Source organism: Balaenoptera acutorostrata, chromosome 5 (assembly GCF_949987535.1).
Source record: "Balaenoptera acutorostrata chromosome 5, mBalAcu1.1, whole genome shotgun sequence".
NCBI classification, from domain to species: Eukaryota; Metazoa; Chordata; class Mammalia; order Artiodactyla; family Balaenopteridae; genus Balaenoptera; species Balaenoptera acutorostrata.
The window spans coordinates 42040852-42056488 of record NC_080068.1 but is presented as its reverse complement, the minus strand read 5'-3'; the positions used below and the strand labels follow the sequence as shown (position 1 = coordinate 42056488).

Here is a 15637-nt window from a genome sequence, read left to right as displayed (position 1 = left end):
TTTCACAGAAAATTAAGGGAAGAAACAGACCCTTGGTCTGCTGGCCCATGGAAACAAAGTATAGAATCTAACCTCTTTACTCTCTGGGGAGAACAAAAATATCAACATTCTTGTATTTGTCAACATTTTTCAAGGCTAGCAAGATCACTGTGCTTTTAGTAATAAAGTATAAATCAGTATTGTACTATAGTCATGTAAGATATTACCACTGGTCAAGAGTGATAGGTGAAGGGTACATGGGACTACTATTTTCGCTACTTCCTGTGAGTTTATAATTTCTTCAAAATTTAAAAAATATATCAGTAAGGTAATGCAGTTTGAACAAATGTTAGGGAAATTAAAACTAGTAAGCTGCTTTTCTAAACTCAAACACTCAAAATGTACTAAGAAATTTGGATATTTTGAGAAGACACTCATGGGGTTCTTTTCAAAGTGTTGAGTCCTATATATTTACAATAATTAATCACCTCCTAAGTTATATAATTTATAAAGCAAAATTTTACTTACATGCTTTTTTTTAGTGGATGCTTTACTTAGAGCAAGGCAATAAACCTAAAAGATTCTGTGCTGATAAACTAGTTGTCGCCCCTGAAGAAAAAATAGCAAACACAAAATAATTTTGGTATGACTTTCTAGTATCAGATAATGACTGTGTATCAGGTTCCTACTTTTCTTAGGCTAATATTAAATTAATTGGTCTCCCTGAAGTCCATACTGGCTTGAGAACAGAGGGACACAACTAGGAAGAAACATTATACAGGAAGAGGAAGCTGGGCCTGGCAGATTCATCAAGTGTTGAAGATATACCTATCAAAGGTATGTCAAAGATCAAGCTGTAACATGACACCTCTCACAACATAGGTACCAGTGGCTTAAGAAACAAGGAAAGCTAAAAGAAGTAGTGTCAGAACTCAATGATCACTATTATGTAAGGGACATGGAGTAGAAATGACTGCCAACAGATGAAGAACCAGAGGGCAAACAGGACAGGTGACCCACCCAAAGTAACACAGCTTTCAAGGGGCAAAGGCAGAACAAGAATTCAAATCTCTTAATTTGGGGGCCTCTGAAGTACCATTATAAATAGGCACTTATCTTTTATAAGTAGTAATAACAAATACTTTAAAGGGATTAGGCCACACACAAAAGAATCAAACAACCGTAATTAGCTTATTTATTTATTTTTTAAAAATCCTCATTCAGTAGTCTTTTAAACTCCAAAATCAGTACAGCAGTGCTTTAAATCCACTGTGGCTTCACATGTATCTAGTTGATTTAAAGTTACTCATCTAAGCTTGCAATCTCACCAAAATGCGTAACTAAAGTACCGCCTAAGTCTCTTCTCTTTACTGAGTAGGGATTCAGTTCTCTTAAGACTTAAAAGTATCTGTTATTGAGTTGGCATAATGATAAAAAGGGTTGCCACAGTACATGTCAAAGTCTCAAGTTTGCGCGGGTACTACAGCACCTGATCACAAAACAATGATATATTAAACTTAAAATAACTAATTGCATTAACACTGTGCCAAGCCACATACTAATATACTATACACAAATCGAAGCAGGTGACAAAAATTTAAAAACAAACTTTATGGAAGGAAACTTAAATCTAAGTTGTTAATAATTTTCCTTGACTTAAGAAAACCAATGTGCAAATTTAATACTAAGACTGTTCTACTAGAGAAGTAAAACCAAGGCCCTACTCACACATAACCATTAAAACAGCAAAAAAAAAAAAACACCCAAACCCCAAACAAACTTTCCGCACTTAGTGAAAGCACAGTGTAGTTGGTCAAAATACAAATAGTATCTACATTAAGCAGGCTAAGATATACAAAGTATTTCATATACAAAAGAACTACAGGGCATATCACTGCTAGACTTGTCACAATGGATTACAACACTATGAAGATCAATAATCCAATATTTATGATCTGTTACACACAAAACAATCTATTGTACACAATAATTTTTTGGCTAAACAAAAATGGAGGGAAAATGACTCATATCACTAAAAAACATTACTTTAAATATTCTTCCTCAAGTCTTACAGCTTCTGCAGATGCAATACTTAGCATCTCCCAACGTCCTTCTCCTGCAGGTTCAAAGACATGCAGGTACTGGGGAATCAGACAAAACGAGGAAGCCTGAGATGTAAGGACGGAGGGATTCGCAGTTACTGTTAACAATTCTAGGCTTAAGATGATAACCTAGATGTTCCAGTGTTGAGGGTGTCTGTGCTGGAGCCTGACATTTCTACAGTCTCAGTGGTGAGCACAAAACCCCAAAGCTCTGCATCCGTACAGTCGAATAAATACAGCAGCTACGACTGTCTGTTCAACCAAATGAAACACTACAAAATATCGACTTTATTGCTATACTAGACTTTTCTCACTCTGCAGGGCTTCTGCTTCAGTTGTTTACAGAAGTGATATTCTAGACCTTGTGTCTTGTTTATTAAATAATCAGTGTCTTGTTTATTAAAGATTCAGGGGCCCAGTTATAAAGTAACCTCAAAAATTCCCATTAGGGCTTCCCTGGTGGCGCAGTGGTTGAGAATCTGCCTGCCAATGCAGGGGACACGGGTTCGAGCCCTGGTCTGGGAAGATCCCACATGCCGCGGAGCAACTGGGCCCGTGAGCCACGATTGCTGAGCCTGCGCGTCTGGAGCCTGTGCTCCGCAACAGGAGAGGCCGCGACAGTGCGAGGCCAGCGCACCGCGATGAAGAGTGGCCCCCGCTTGCCACAACTAGAGAGAGCCCTCGCACAGAAATGAAGACCCAACACAGCTATAAATAAATAAATTTAAAAAAAAAAAAAAAAAAAGAAGAGACTGTCTTTAAAAAAAAAAAAAATTCCCATTAAAGAAAGGAAAACAGAAGTGTGAATGAACAAAAACATTGTTCAATGAACCCTATTTAGCTTGGAGAGAAATTATCTACATTTCTTTATTATTACATTTGTTTAGCATGAATGAATGAGTGAATTTCCTAAGTATTTGGCATTTCTTGAGCATGCAGTTAGAAGAAGGAAGGCCATAGGGAAACACGTTAAGGGATTTGCCCATGGTAAATGTTTAAGGGAAGCAGAGGAAAGAGGGAGGAGAGGCTGGCACCTGGATGTCCATTCAGTCATTCACCAAGTATTTACTGAGCACCTATTATGCACAGCTCATTGCCCCAGCACTAAATGTACAGCGGTCAGCAAAACAGACAGAATCCACGTCTACATGAGCAATACTCTTGGGTTATCTCTTACCCAGTTTTTAATGATTAACACCATTTTCAGCAATTCCATAATTCCACAGGCATTCATCCAATGAAACAGGAATTCAGAGGTTTAAAAGAAAAATCTATGACCTCCATCTAGGGGGAGGAGGCAGATAAATAAAGCAGCTATTAAGTAGAGGTATGACAAAATGTGCTAAGGGAACACACAGGGGAGGGACAACCAAGCACTACTCCTGGTAAAAGGACCAGCTTCCAGGCAGGAGAGGGTGGCACACTTCAGAAACTTCAAGCAGGAAACAGAACACTTCTCTGTCCATGCAGAGGACACGCTCTAGGCTTAAACTGAGATCAGAAGTCCTTACACTGCCTACAGGGTCCGTGGGCCTCCACTACCCTGACCTCAGCTCTCACCTCCCTCCAGCCAACCCCCTACTGTTCTCTAAACATTTCAACACCCTCCTGCTTCAGGGCCTCAGCACCTGCTTTTCTCCCAGATCTAAAACTCTCTCACTCCCTTAAATGTGTCAAACCTCTGCTCAAAAGTCACCTTAACAGAGGGGAACACACATTGTAATATTAACTGAAAATTGGCTTTCTAAATATTGAAAAGTAATGCTGCAATTATTCATGGATTAATGATCCTTACAAGATCTGGGATGACTTCAAAGACTACTTGACTGAATTATTTCAGTCTATTGTTTTCCCTCTAAGTCCAAGTAAAAATCGAAGAAATGCTTCATCATTTGAGAATTTTTTAATTCTAAATTTTTCTTAAAGAAACGTTACCTAGCTTCTTCTAAAACCACATTAAAAAATGTTAAGAGCTAAGTATCAGAATTCTCTAATGATGCTTTCTTTTATAAAAGCAATTTTAATAAATGAAAGCCAACTGTACAATAAGAAACTCAAAGAAACATCCTTTAAGTGCTACTGCCTTCATATTGAGATCATGACCGATGACCAAGCCAAAAAAAAAAAAATTATTTAGCAATGTCTGTCATAAACTTCCTACGCTGGTTCAAATACTACTGAAAGTAAGAATTAAGAAGTCAAAAACATTAAAGGAGACCACTAGATATAACAAACAGCTAAAATTCTAATAACTGAAAATACTAAGTGTCAACAAGGGTGCAGAGCAACTGAAATTTTCTTACATTGCTTCAGATAAGAATGCAAAACAGTAGTCATTTTGGAAAACAGTTTAGCAGTTCAAATAGTTACCAATATTGATAAATATACACTTTTCATAGGACCCAGTAATCCCACTCCTAGGTACAACTCAAGAAAACTGAAAACATCTGTCGTACACACAGACCTGTACATAATTGTTTACAGCAGCTTTATTTATAATTGTCCAAAACGGAGAACAACTCAAATGTCCAACTCATGAACGGATGAACAAATCGTGGTACCTCAATAGAATGGAATGCTACTCAACAATACAAAGGAACAAATTTAGTGGCGTGCTAGGGCTGACTGGTACGGCTTACGAAAGCCCACTGTTAATTTTCAGGAGTTTTGCAAGCTGATTTAGGTAGCTTAACACGGGCCGCGATGAGAGTATATACACTGCAATAATTAGCAGATGCTACCAATCAGGAATTTTTTTTTTTTTTTGGAGAGCAGGCCGTTACAATGTTTATCAGCATACCATTTAACAAACTACTGATACATGCAACAACTTAATGAATATCAAAAGTATTATGATAAATATATGGAATCTAGAAGAAAAAATCGTTCTGAAGAACCTAGGGGGCGGACAGGAATAAAGACACAGATGTGGAGAGTGGACGTGAGGACACGGGGAGGGGGAGGGGTGGACGGGGAGGAGGTGAGAGAGTGGCATGGACGTATATACACTACCACATGTAGAATGGATGGCTGGTGGGAAGCAGCTGCATCGCACAGGGAGATCAGCTCGGTGCTTTGTGACCACCTAGAGGGGTGGGATAGGGAGGGTGAGAGGGAGACGCATGAGGGACGGGATATGGGGATATGTGTATACCTATGGCTGATTCACTTTGTTATACAGCAGAAGCTAACACACCATTGTAGAGCAATTACACTCCAATAAAGATGTTGAAAAAAAAAAAAAGGATTACGATAAATGAAAGAAGACACCAAAGAATACATACTGTACGATTTCATTTATGTGATATTCTAGAAAGACAACAGGGACATTAATTTGATTAACAGTTGCCAAGGCCTGGAGGTAGAGGGAACGGATTCGCCACAGAGGGGCATGAGAGAACTTTTTGGAGTGATAGAAATGTTTCATATTTTGATTGTGGTGGTGATCAGCCAATTGTATACATCTGCCAAAACTTTTACCACATGTAAATTACACCCAATAAACCTGACTACAAAAAAATTATAGAGTAGAAGTCATTTATCTCTTAATTCTTTTAGGGATGACAAATGCATCACACATACAAAGAGGGAACTGGAACTCAGTGGAAATAGACAACTCACATAAATAGAAAAAGATTAAAAATGTAAAAAAAAAAAAGTGAACTTGTAATCACAGGAAGTAAAAAAACAGGGTTGGGATAATCCTGCCAAGAATAATGTAGAAATGGCCCTACTTTGTCATTCCAGACTAGTATCATTACGAGAGGTTAGTATTACTAAGGTCTCTTCCTACTCAGAGTCAGTGGCTCAAAAATCCCATGATATTTTGTGTTATGACAATGTCAGATCCACTTTTCAACTGTAACAAAACATCAATTACTAATATTAACATCAAGCAAATGCTGTCATTGACTTAGAGCCAACTGTAGCCTTGTTGTTAGGAGTGTTGGCTCTGGCTTTACACAGTCTGGGCTCAAATGTTGGCTCGCCAGTGGCTGTGACTTTGAACAAGCTTCTCTCGATATCTATTTCCCCATCTGTAAAATGGGATTAACATTTTCCTGAGGTTTCAATAAGAATGCATGAAATATGACTTCTATGTGCTGAACTATCAATAACAAACATTTCTTATGCATAATTGGAAGTGAAAGATATAAATTATCAAATCTAATCCTAAGAATTTTAATTTTCCTAATATAGGAGATTTATTCTTTAATTATATATCCAGTGGTTCATAATTCTTTGCGTAGCCAGATCTTTTTGAGAATGTGTTGACTCCATGGACCCTTTACCCAGAAAAAAATGCAAATATATGCTACACTCATATGATTCCCAAGGATTCAAGGACCCTCTGAAGCTCATGCATGAAATTAAAAATGTCTGATGTAAACTCTTAAAATTACCAAGTTGAGCAGTGGATTTTAAGAATCGTCAAAGTAGAGAATCCAACTAATATTGAAACAGCACACTGTCATCTACTTTTTTTAAAAAAACTTTTCTTTTGCAAGTAAGACCAGAACATGTTTCTAATTCATATCTCCTTTCTGCAGAAATTTTAAATTAGAAGCATAACATTTTTTACATGAATCAATTTCAACTCAGAAAAAGACACTAGGAGTCGAAACCTATATTTCTACCACCCAGAGAATGAATGGTTCATAGTGTAACATGCACCACTGATGCTCAAATATCATAGGAAGGGTTCCCAAGTCAGTCTAATGCAATATATATTTTTAAATATCAAAAAAACCTGATTCCTATGCTTAGCGTCCCATGTTAAAGTTTTATTTTTCTTTTCAAGCGAGATTTATATTTTCCTAGATGTACGCACTACTAGCACATCTATTTATTTTTTTAATCAAACATATTTTTGCTTCTGTTTTATGTTGTTTATTTGTTACCCCCTCTGATGGTGGAAACTGTTCCAAACCTGCTATCAAATAATTCCAACCTGGAAATATGCTGCTATCTCAAAGCAAAAGGTTTTGTTTTCCTTTAATTGTTTCGTTTTCATACTACAATAACCACTTGGCACTGACCAACTCATGCCCATCACTGAACAAAAAATAGTTTTTCGCATGCAGTAGCACCATTTTCCCACAGGAAACAACGATTTTTAAGGCACTGGAAGTCGAGGCAAGGGTTCACATACATAGTAAACATCCTTTCAATCGGTTTTATCTGATTATTTCAGTTAAAGGAAAACCTAATACCGTAGATCTCGGAATTCAATGGTAAAAATCAATGAAACGCTGCACCTGAGGATCACACACTGGCCAGGTCCGCCGAATGGCTTTTGGTCGGAAAGGTCACATCTGCTGTTTAAATCCCACGGTAACCGTGAACGTTCGCGATGCCACCACATCCCCCGTACAAGAGAATAAAAGGGCAAACACACTCCGCGAGAGCATCTCTGGTTGCTTCCACAAACGAAGGTTTCCAGCACAGGGCGTGGGGGGGAGGGGGGGGAAGAGCAGGGCTCGGGAATAAGCCAGGAGAGGCCCGCAGTCGGCGGAGACAGCGCCCGAGGGATGGAGGCCTCGCTCGACGGCGCCCGGGGGCGGGGGGCTCCGGAAGCCAAGACCCCGCGGGGTCTGGCTGAGGGACCCGGACCGGACCCCGATTCCTGTATCGCCAGGTTACGCCCCCACTGCTTACAGGAGGTAACGTCCAGCCCCCTCCTCCCCCATCCCCCGAACCACCCCAGCATCGCTCCCCACCGACCGCAGCCCTTGACCCCGACCCCGACCCGTCCGCTACGGCGCCCTCTCCAGGCCGCGGTGGAGGGCACAGGCCAGGCCGCCAGCCCTGGAGGCGGCGGCGGTGGCTCTGGGGCAGCGCGGTCCCGGGGGAGGACGGCAGCTGGGCCGCGGCCTGTCCCCAGGGGCAGCGGGCGCAGGGCCGCGAGTGGGCAGCGCCTCCGCCCCTTACGAACAAAGCGGCCGCGGCGCGCCGGGCGCAGGGCTGGGGGTGGGAGGCGGCGGGCAGGGGGCACTCACCGGAGGGAGGGTGGGCGCGGGCTGGCCTGACCCGGAGCGGGACCGCGGCGGGCCGGGCTCCGCGCCGGGGGCGCGCTGGCGACGGGGAGGGGGCGGCGGGCGCGGCGTCCACGGTGGGGCCCGGGAGCCCCGCTGAGGGGGACGGGGCTTCGGGCCGGGATCGATGCTGCGGCCGGGGGGTGCGGGAGCCGGTCGGCCGAGGCGTGCAGCGGCACTAGGCGGCCGGGGTAGCGACGCCGCCGCCTCTCCCTTCTCCTGCCCCGCTCCCTGCTCCCCCGCGTCCTCCTCCTCGCTGGGTCCCCGCCGCCGCCGCCGCCTCAGCCTCGGCGCTTCTCGGGCTTCTCTTCTCCATCAAGGCCGGGCCGCCCCGCAGGGACCATCCCGGAAAGTGAGGGGCTGTTGCCGTCTCCCGCAGCTGTTGGTGGCCATCTTTAATCCTCCCCCTCCTCCTCCTCCTGCTTTCTCCACCTCCCGCTGGCTGCCTGACTGACTGACTCTGGATCCTCCTCTTTCCCTTCCTGCTCCTCCTACTGAGCCGGCCGCAGAAATTGCAGCCGCTCTTCCTCTTAACCCTCTTGCTTTTCCTTCCTCTTTCCTTACTTCCTTCCCTTCCCTCTGCTTCCCGCTTTTACCCTTCTCTTACTAGCTGGCTTCGCCCCCTCTTGCAGGCAGCGGGCTCCGATTCTCTTAGCCTGAGTTTGGCCCCCCTTTTCACTCTTGTCCCTCTCTCCCTTCCCTTCCAAGAGGCACACACCCCAGCTTCCTTCCTTTCCCCCGTCCTGCTCTCAGCTGCTCCCGTTTCCCTCTCCCGCGGTTCTCACCCTCCTCGGTCCCAATTAGTCAAAAGACTCAGCTAAGAAAGGACAGCTGGGTTCTGCTCTCCTTAACCCTACACCCGTTTGCTGGATGCCGTCAGGCAGCGACGGAAGAACGGGAGGCTGCGTTAATTTTACACAAGCTGGAGTACAAAAGGACTGCCCACGCTAGCTCTTTTACTACGCAGCTTTGAAACTCCTGGATGGTGTCGTGTTTGGCTCCGGCCCAGTAAAGGACCGAGGAATTGAAGAGCCCAGCCTCGGTTGCCTTCCCTCAGTGACCTTGAACTGGTCGCCTTAAGATTTTAGGGTTTCCCCCCCCCCTTCCTGTAAAGGGCATTACTTATACCTTTGCAGTCCTAACAAACAAAGTGTTTAGACCCAGTGAGCACGCTTTGGTAAAGCTAGAGCTGCTAGGTGATCATCAGCTTGCCCCTCTGTTGTTTGTTCCTAATCAACGCAGTGGACAGTTTGGGGCATCCTGTAGTTCTGGCAATGGAGGCAAGCTAAGCCGGCAATTGTGAGTGGACTCCCGTAAGCCGGCTTAGAGTGGGGAAGTGGTAATATCGTACTAATGACAAACTTGGTTTTCCTAACACTGCAAGCTACAGAAGCTTGTGAATTTCCTCTACTAAAGATGAAGCAAGCTGGACTTGCTGTTTGCTTCTTTTTAGCCACTTGGCCTTTGGCAAATTGGACCCATTTGTAAGGATTCGCTCACAGATTACTTCAAGATCCAGCATGGCTGACAAATACAGGGGATATTATATGTGAGCACTTTGGGGAAGCATCACAGTGGCTACCAAAAAAAAGCACCTTGCCCTTGAAGAATAAGATGAGTAGACATGTTCAAAGGTTATTCCCTTCCATAGGCCAATTATAGAGGGAAATGTTTTAAAATGTAGTTTTATATTCTACTTCAAAGTAATTTTTTTAAGTTCAAATGTAAAATTATGTTATAAAAATGTGTTTCAAGCTGTTTGAAAAGGATATGTCAAAACAAACCTAAAAATATGTTTTAATAAAAAACATTGGTATACTGTGGGGGGCAGGGAGGTGGGGTTCAAATCTTTTTCTTTGATCCTCACAAAGTAACCTGTACCTAGTTCGGTTCCAGATTTCAGTTGCCATCTTTCAATACCAGTAATTCTTCTATTTGAAATCAACAACCTGTATCAACATCTAAAACTCTTTTAAACCCAAATAAAGTCTTTGAGACAGCTTTGTATAATACATTTTAGAATAAATTATTAAAAACAAAGCACCTACATGGTGTAAGGCTCTGTGTGTGTGTGTGTGTGTGCATGTGTGTTTTCTTTCTGGCCTTTAGGTGTTTATTCTTTATTTAGATTTTGTGTTTCTCCAGTTTATTACTAGACAAAATTACCACAAAATTCTTGATTCTTAACTATTTCCTTATAAAAGTGAATATTTTCAGAGAAAATAAAATGGATAACATGAACACAGAGTAAGAAAATCAGTTGACAAACACTGTGAGCAGCATGCATTTTAAAAGGAGGATTTTCAGTTAAGTATGAGGTTTCAGGAAACTTATTATGATTTTATTTACACCGAAGAAAGAAGAGTTCTACATTTTTAAATTCATTAACACTTTAATTAGAAACGTTTTTCTTTTGAAGAAAATACACTGCAATGAAGTGCTTGGATAGATCAGTATGCAAATGTAGCCCTTTCTTGTTAATGTCTTACAAACTAAAAATCTCACAAAGTTTCTTCAGTGATATCAATATTGACAGGGGTGCGATAGGGAGGGTATATGGAGATATATGTATGCATATGGCTGATTCACTTTGCTGTACAGCAGAAAGTAACACAACATTGTAAAGCAATTGTACTCCAATAAAGATGTGTAAAAATAAACAATAAATAAATATTGACAAAAGATAAAATATTGATAAAAAAGTGATAAAAATGTAGCAAGCTTTTTCTGTTTTTACCGAAGCCATGTAAACATAAGCACTGTAATAATGGACAGTACCCAGAAAAATCAGACCCTTCATATTCACTTTTTTGCAGCTCTGCTTCAGATCTGTCATCATTACAGCCCTTACCTTCTTTAGTCTTTGTTGCTGGCTAAGTGTAGTTTCTCTGTCATCTTAGGGTTCGGGGATAAAAATAAAAAAGGTCAGATCAGGTTCTCCAGCAACATGGTTATTGTTTCATATGTATTCACTCTCAGATAAACTCAAAGTCCTCTGTAAAACAAAGAATTGTGTTAAAGTCGGGTAAACCCTTTGTGCAGAGGCCAGATGGAAAAGGATCGAGACATGTGCAACAAACCCCTCTGGGAATAGAGGAGCAAACACGAAGGGCTATTTCTAAGCAGAGTCTGGTCCCCAACTTACAATTCATGAATAAAGTGACTGTGGAGAATAACGATCAAGAGAATATCTGTGACAATAAACAAAACCCATATTTGTTTTTAACATGACTGAGAATTCTAGGAACATGAATAAGCAAAGCATAACTTTGGCTCATGAAAAATATTGAAATGTAAGTGGAAGAAAATAAAAAATAGTAGAAAATAACAAATATGGAAAATTGTTAGGATAAATAATATGTATTGACAATTTGTTATTTAAACAATTATTTTCTTTACATTTGCATTTAACACTAAGAATTTAAAGTTGAACAGGTAGAATTATCTCACAGATAAACATAAGTAAGTTATAGAATTTTTAAGATGTTTATCACCAGGATACAGAATGCTAAATTATGCTGGAACACAAAAATTAAAAGGAATTGAAACTTCAATCAACATATTTTTAAATTACATAACTATTATTTTTCAAATATGTGTCCATTTTCCCAGGCTATTAGGTACAACAATAGAAATGCCATATTGTTTTCCCTTGCTTGACAGAGCCAAATGGAAAATAAACAGGGCGAGCAAATGAAAGTCTCTGGGGATCATGGGAATCGAATGACTATAAAAAACGTACTCCAGACAAGAATATAGTCTTGGATAAATATTCAGTTTTATTCTCATAATCTCTGTTCTTTTAGAAAAGACAGTTAATAATATTTCTGCTCCACCTCTTCCTCTTTAGATGGACTGTCTAAAACATCAAGTGAATAATGGCAAGCCATATTTATCTGCACTGGTTGAAATTTAGTATCATTCTTCACTCCTCAATTTAGAGAACTCCTTATAATTAACTGACGGAGCTGTCCTCCAGACAGTGCCATTTAGAGTCATTACTGCACTCTAATTGGGGAGAAATGCTTTTAGAAAGTCCTAATTAGAGACTTTTTTTGTTCTTCTTATACATACATTCAAAAGAGGTACTGTTTTGTGGGGTTTTTTTGTCGGGGGGGTGGAGGGGAGGTTAGGTTGTAGCTTGGTATATTGTTTTTGTATTTTTACTTAAGTAAGTGATACAAGGTAAAGCTTCTTCAGATTTTGAAGAGTAACATGACCACATGAGGAAACTGAATACTAACAATTTTGCTTTTGCTCATCATAATGATCATGATTATAATAGAAACAGGGGTTTCTGAACACTTCATTGTTAATGATTTGTATTTCTACTTAAAGTTTGAAGGTTCTCTTAACTTTCAATTCCTTATATCAATATTTCTTTATAGAGAGTTCAGACTTTTAAAACAGTACCTTGACAATGTTTTTACAAGTTAAATATAGTAGTATGCAGACTAGATTTATTAAACTCATTAAAAAAATTTGGCAGAAAATTCAAATGGCTTATTATAGGTCACTTAGTGTATATTTGGGGGTACTCTGAATAAAACCAAGATCTCCTGACTCACTCTCAAGTTCAAAAACTTCAGAGTTGAAACGATTAATCCCACAGGTGAGAAACTGAAGCCCGATGAAACTTTTAACTATGCCACATTAGTTTAAATATAATTTAAACTTTATTTCCAGAAGTACTGTTCAACACTGACCTTTCTCAGAAATAAAGCCAAGGAACAAAGTAAAATAAACTGGGTTTTCCTGTTGTTTACAAAAATGAGAACAATTTTTAAAAAATAAAAAGAATTTAAGAAAGTTCAAGTTGACTAAAAAAAAAAAAAAGTGTGAATTATTTTTTAATCTGGACCAGCTCCATTCTATAATATTTATTTTTAGATCAAAAAGTGTAAAGTTAACTCTCAAAAATACTGTGTAATTTAATAGGTTGTGTCTAAATTGTAAGAGTCTAAGGACTCAGGAGAAAAAAACCCAAAACAACAAAAACACCTCTATTAGCTAAATAAAGTAAAACAGTGCCATCTGCTGACCAGAATGAAAAAAGTAGTTGGTCTTTGACACATCTATGAGAAGATAAAGGAGTTCAAGAAATAGATATTAATTTATTCCACGTCTTTTTTTTTTTCTTAATTTATTTTTTTTTGGCTGCATTGGGTCTTTGTTGCTGCATGCGGGCTTTCTCTAGTTGCAGTGAGCAGGGGCTACTCTTCGTTGCAGTGTGTGGGCTTCTCATTGAGGAGCATGGGCTCCAGGCTCACAGGCTTCAGTAGTTACAGCAGGCGGGCTCAGTAGTTGCGGCACGCGGGCCCTAGAGCGTGCAGGTTTCAGTAGTTGCGGCGCGTGGGCTCAATAGCTGTGGCGCGTGGGCTCTAGGGCTCCTGGGCTTCAGTAGTTGTGGCGTGTGGGCTTAGTTGCTCCACGGCATGTGGGATCTTCCCAGACCAAGGATCAAACCCATGTCCCCTGCATTGGCAGGCAGATTCTTAACCACTGCACCACCAGGGAAGTCCCTCCACATGTCTTTTAATCATGCTAAAAAGTACTATGCTGGTGATGTAAAATTAATCAACCTCCTATATGGAAATTTCAGATTGTATTCTGTACTAGCTTGTGATTGTTAGTATTATTCAAAATCCAGCCAACAGTTAAATCTGATCATATCAGTAAATGTGGCCATTTGGCTAAAACCACATTTAGTTTTATGGATAAAATGCAAATGAGTACATGAAGTTATTAACCTGGAATTTTGAATTTGATAAATTTTATATAAAGATTTTTGTTTCTAAATGTATAATCACACTAAAAATAATTTGGAAAATAGAAAATTTTAAAGTTTGATTCTTGACCTAAGTATTTCACTTTGCAAATATGTGAGGGACTGCTAGGCCATAAACTTCATTGCCTGCAGGAGATATAAATAAGACCTAGTGTATGCCCTCATTTAGTTCACCATCTAGTGAAGGAGACAGATATAAACCTGAAATTATAATGTCTTAACTATAGCAGAGCATATACAGGATGGTACAGAAATACCTCATTCTACTCTAGTGAGACACACAAATCATTATCAACGATTCGTATAAACTGAAATATAATAAGCATTTGTTCTTGTCCTCAACTGCTATAAATAATCCTCTGACTTGTGCAAGAACTTTATTTTAAAACTTTCTCCCCTCATGGTGTTTTTGTTCTATTGCTTTACTCCGAAACCTCAAAAGGCTAACACATCCTTAGCACTTCAGTTTCTCTCATTTCTTGCATCAAGTCTACTGCCAGGTACAATTTTACTCCCTAAGTATCTCTTAAACATTAACTTTCTTTCTATTTTCTCTGGCACTACCCTAGGCTCACTATCACAACTGCAATAACCCCTTATCTGATCTACCCACATTCACTTGGATCCCTTCCAATCCATTGTTCCCACTTAAAAATCTCAGTGCCTCTCAGGACCTGGCATGGTTGGTTCACCAACCACCTCTCTAGCATCAGCTCACACCATGATTTCTTGCAATTTCTCTGCTGCTGTCACCCTGGCCTGCTTTCAGTTCCTCTGTCTTGGCATGCTCCCTCTGCCACAGGGCCTTTGCACAGTCTATTCCCTGTCACTCTGTTCTTTACTACCTTAAATAAGCCTTCACTGAACTAACTACCTAAGTCACAAAATCCCACCATTAAACACTTTCATAGAACCACTCAGCTTCCTTCATACCACTCATCACAGATGCAATTTTATAGTTTTATATGTTATTAAGTGACTTATGTCTGTAAATTCAATGAGGACAATGGCTGTGTCTGTTTTGGCTCTTTATTGTTCCAAACTTACCAACATCATTTTTCATTACAAAAATTTTCCAATTCATATAGAAAAGTTTTGAATCAAGCAATTAAGAACTATCATAACTCAATAAAGTATACTAATAAAAAGGATGAATAAAATAAGCTGGATTATTGATGATTCCAAATGCACACTATTTTCTTTTATTGAAACACTAATTTAGTTTATTATTTTTTCCTGCTTCTTTCCTATATGTCACAATAAGACTAGAAAACATATTTGTTTTCTTTAGGATTTGCCTACTGAGTCTAGTTATCTTAACCAGAATGCTTGCTATTTTGGGGGTGCACTATCTTCAAGACATTATTATATTGGGGGAGGAACTACAAAAAAAGTTAAACATGGACCTAATATTTTCTAGATCTTCTCCATCATTGAAATGTTTTGTGCTTCCTCTTTTGTTCTTTCTTATCTCCTGACATTTCTGCTATCATTATGTGCCTTTAAAAATCAAGTTCCTTTTTTACTGTACTTTTGAAATTTCCAGCCAGTGGGATGGGAATAGAGGGACACAATAACAAACAAATCAACCAAAACACAACCTACAGCTTCTTTGTTTTATTTTTAAAATTTTCTCAGTAGCTTGGGTTTTCAAATAGAACCAATCACTAATAAATAGATTTCTATTTTCTTGCCTGGTCAAGAAATTAAATCATTCTGAATTTAAATTGAGG

General features: G+C 39.9%; 1 protein-coding gene across 8 annotated transcripts in view; it reads right to left on the bottom strand.

Moving 5' to 3' along the window:
* WDFY3 (WD repeat and FYVE domain containing 3) overlaps nt 1-8213 on the bottom strand; it is a 285270-nt gene extending 277057 nt beyond the window's left edge. For all 8 annotated transcript variants that reach the window (XM_057547043.1, XM_057547039.1, XM_057547040.1 and 5 more), the window contains exon 1: nt 8081-8213. The gene's annotated coding sequence lies outside the window, so the exon portion shown is untranslated. The remainder of the gene's footprint in view (nt 1-8080) is intronic.
* Nucleotides 8214-15637: the final 7424 nt, after the last annotated feature.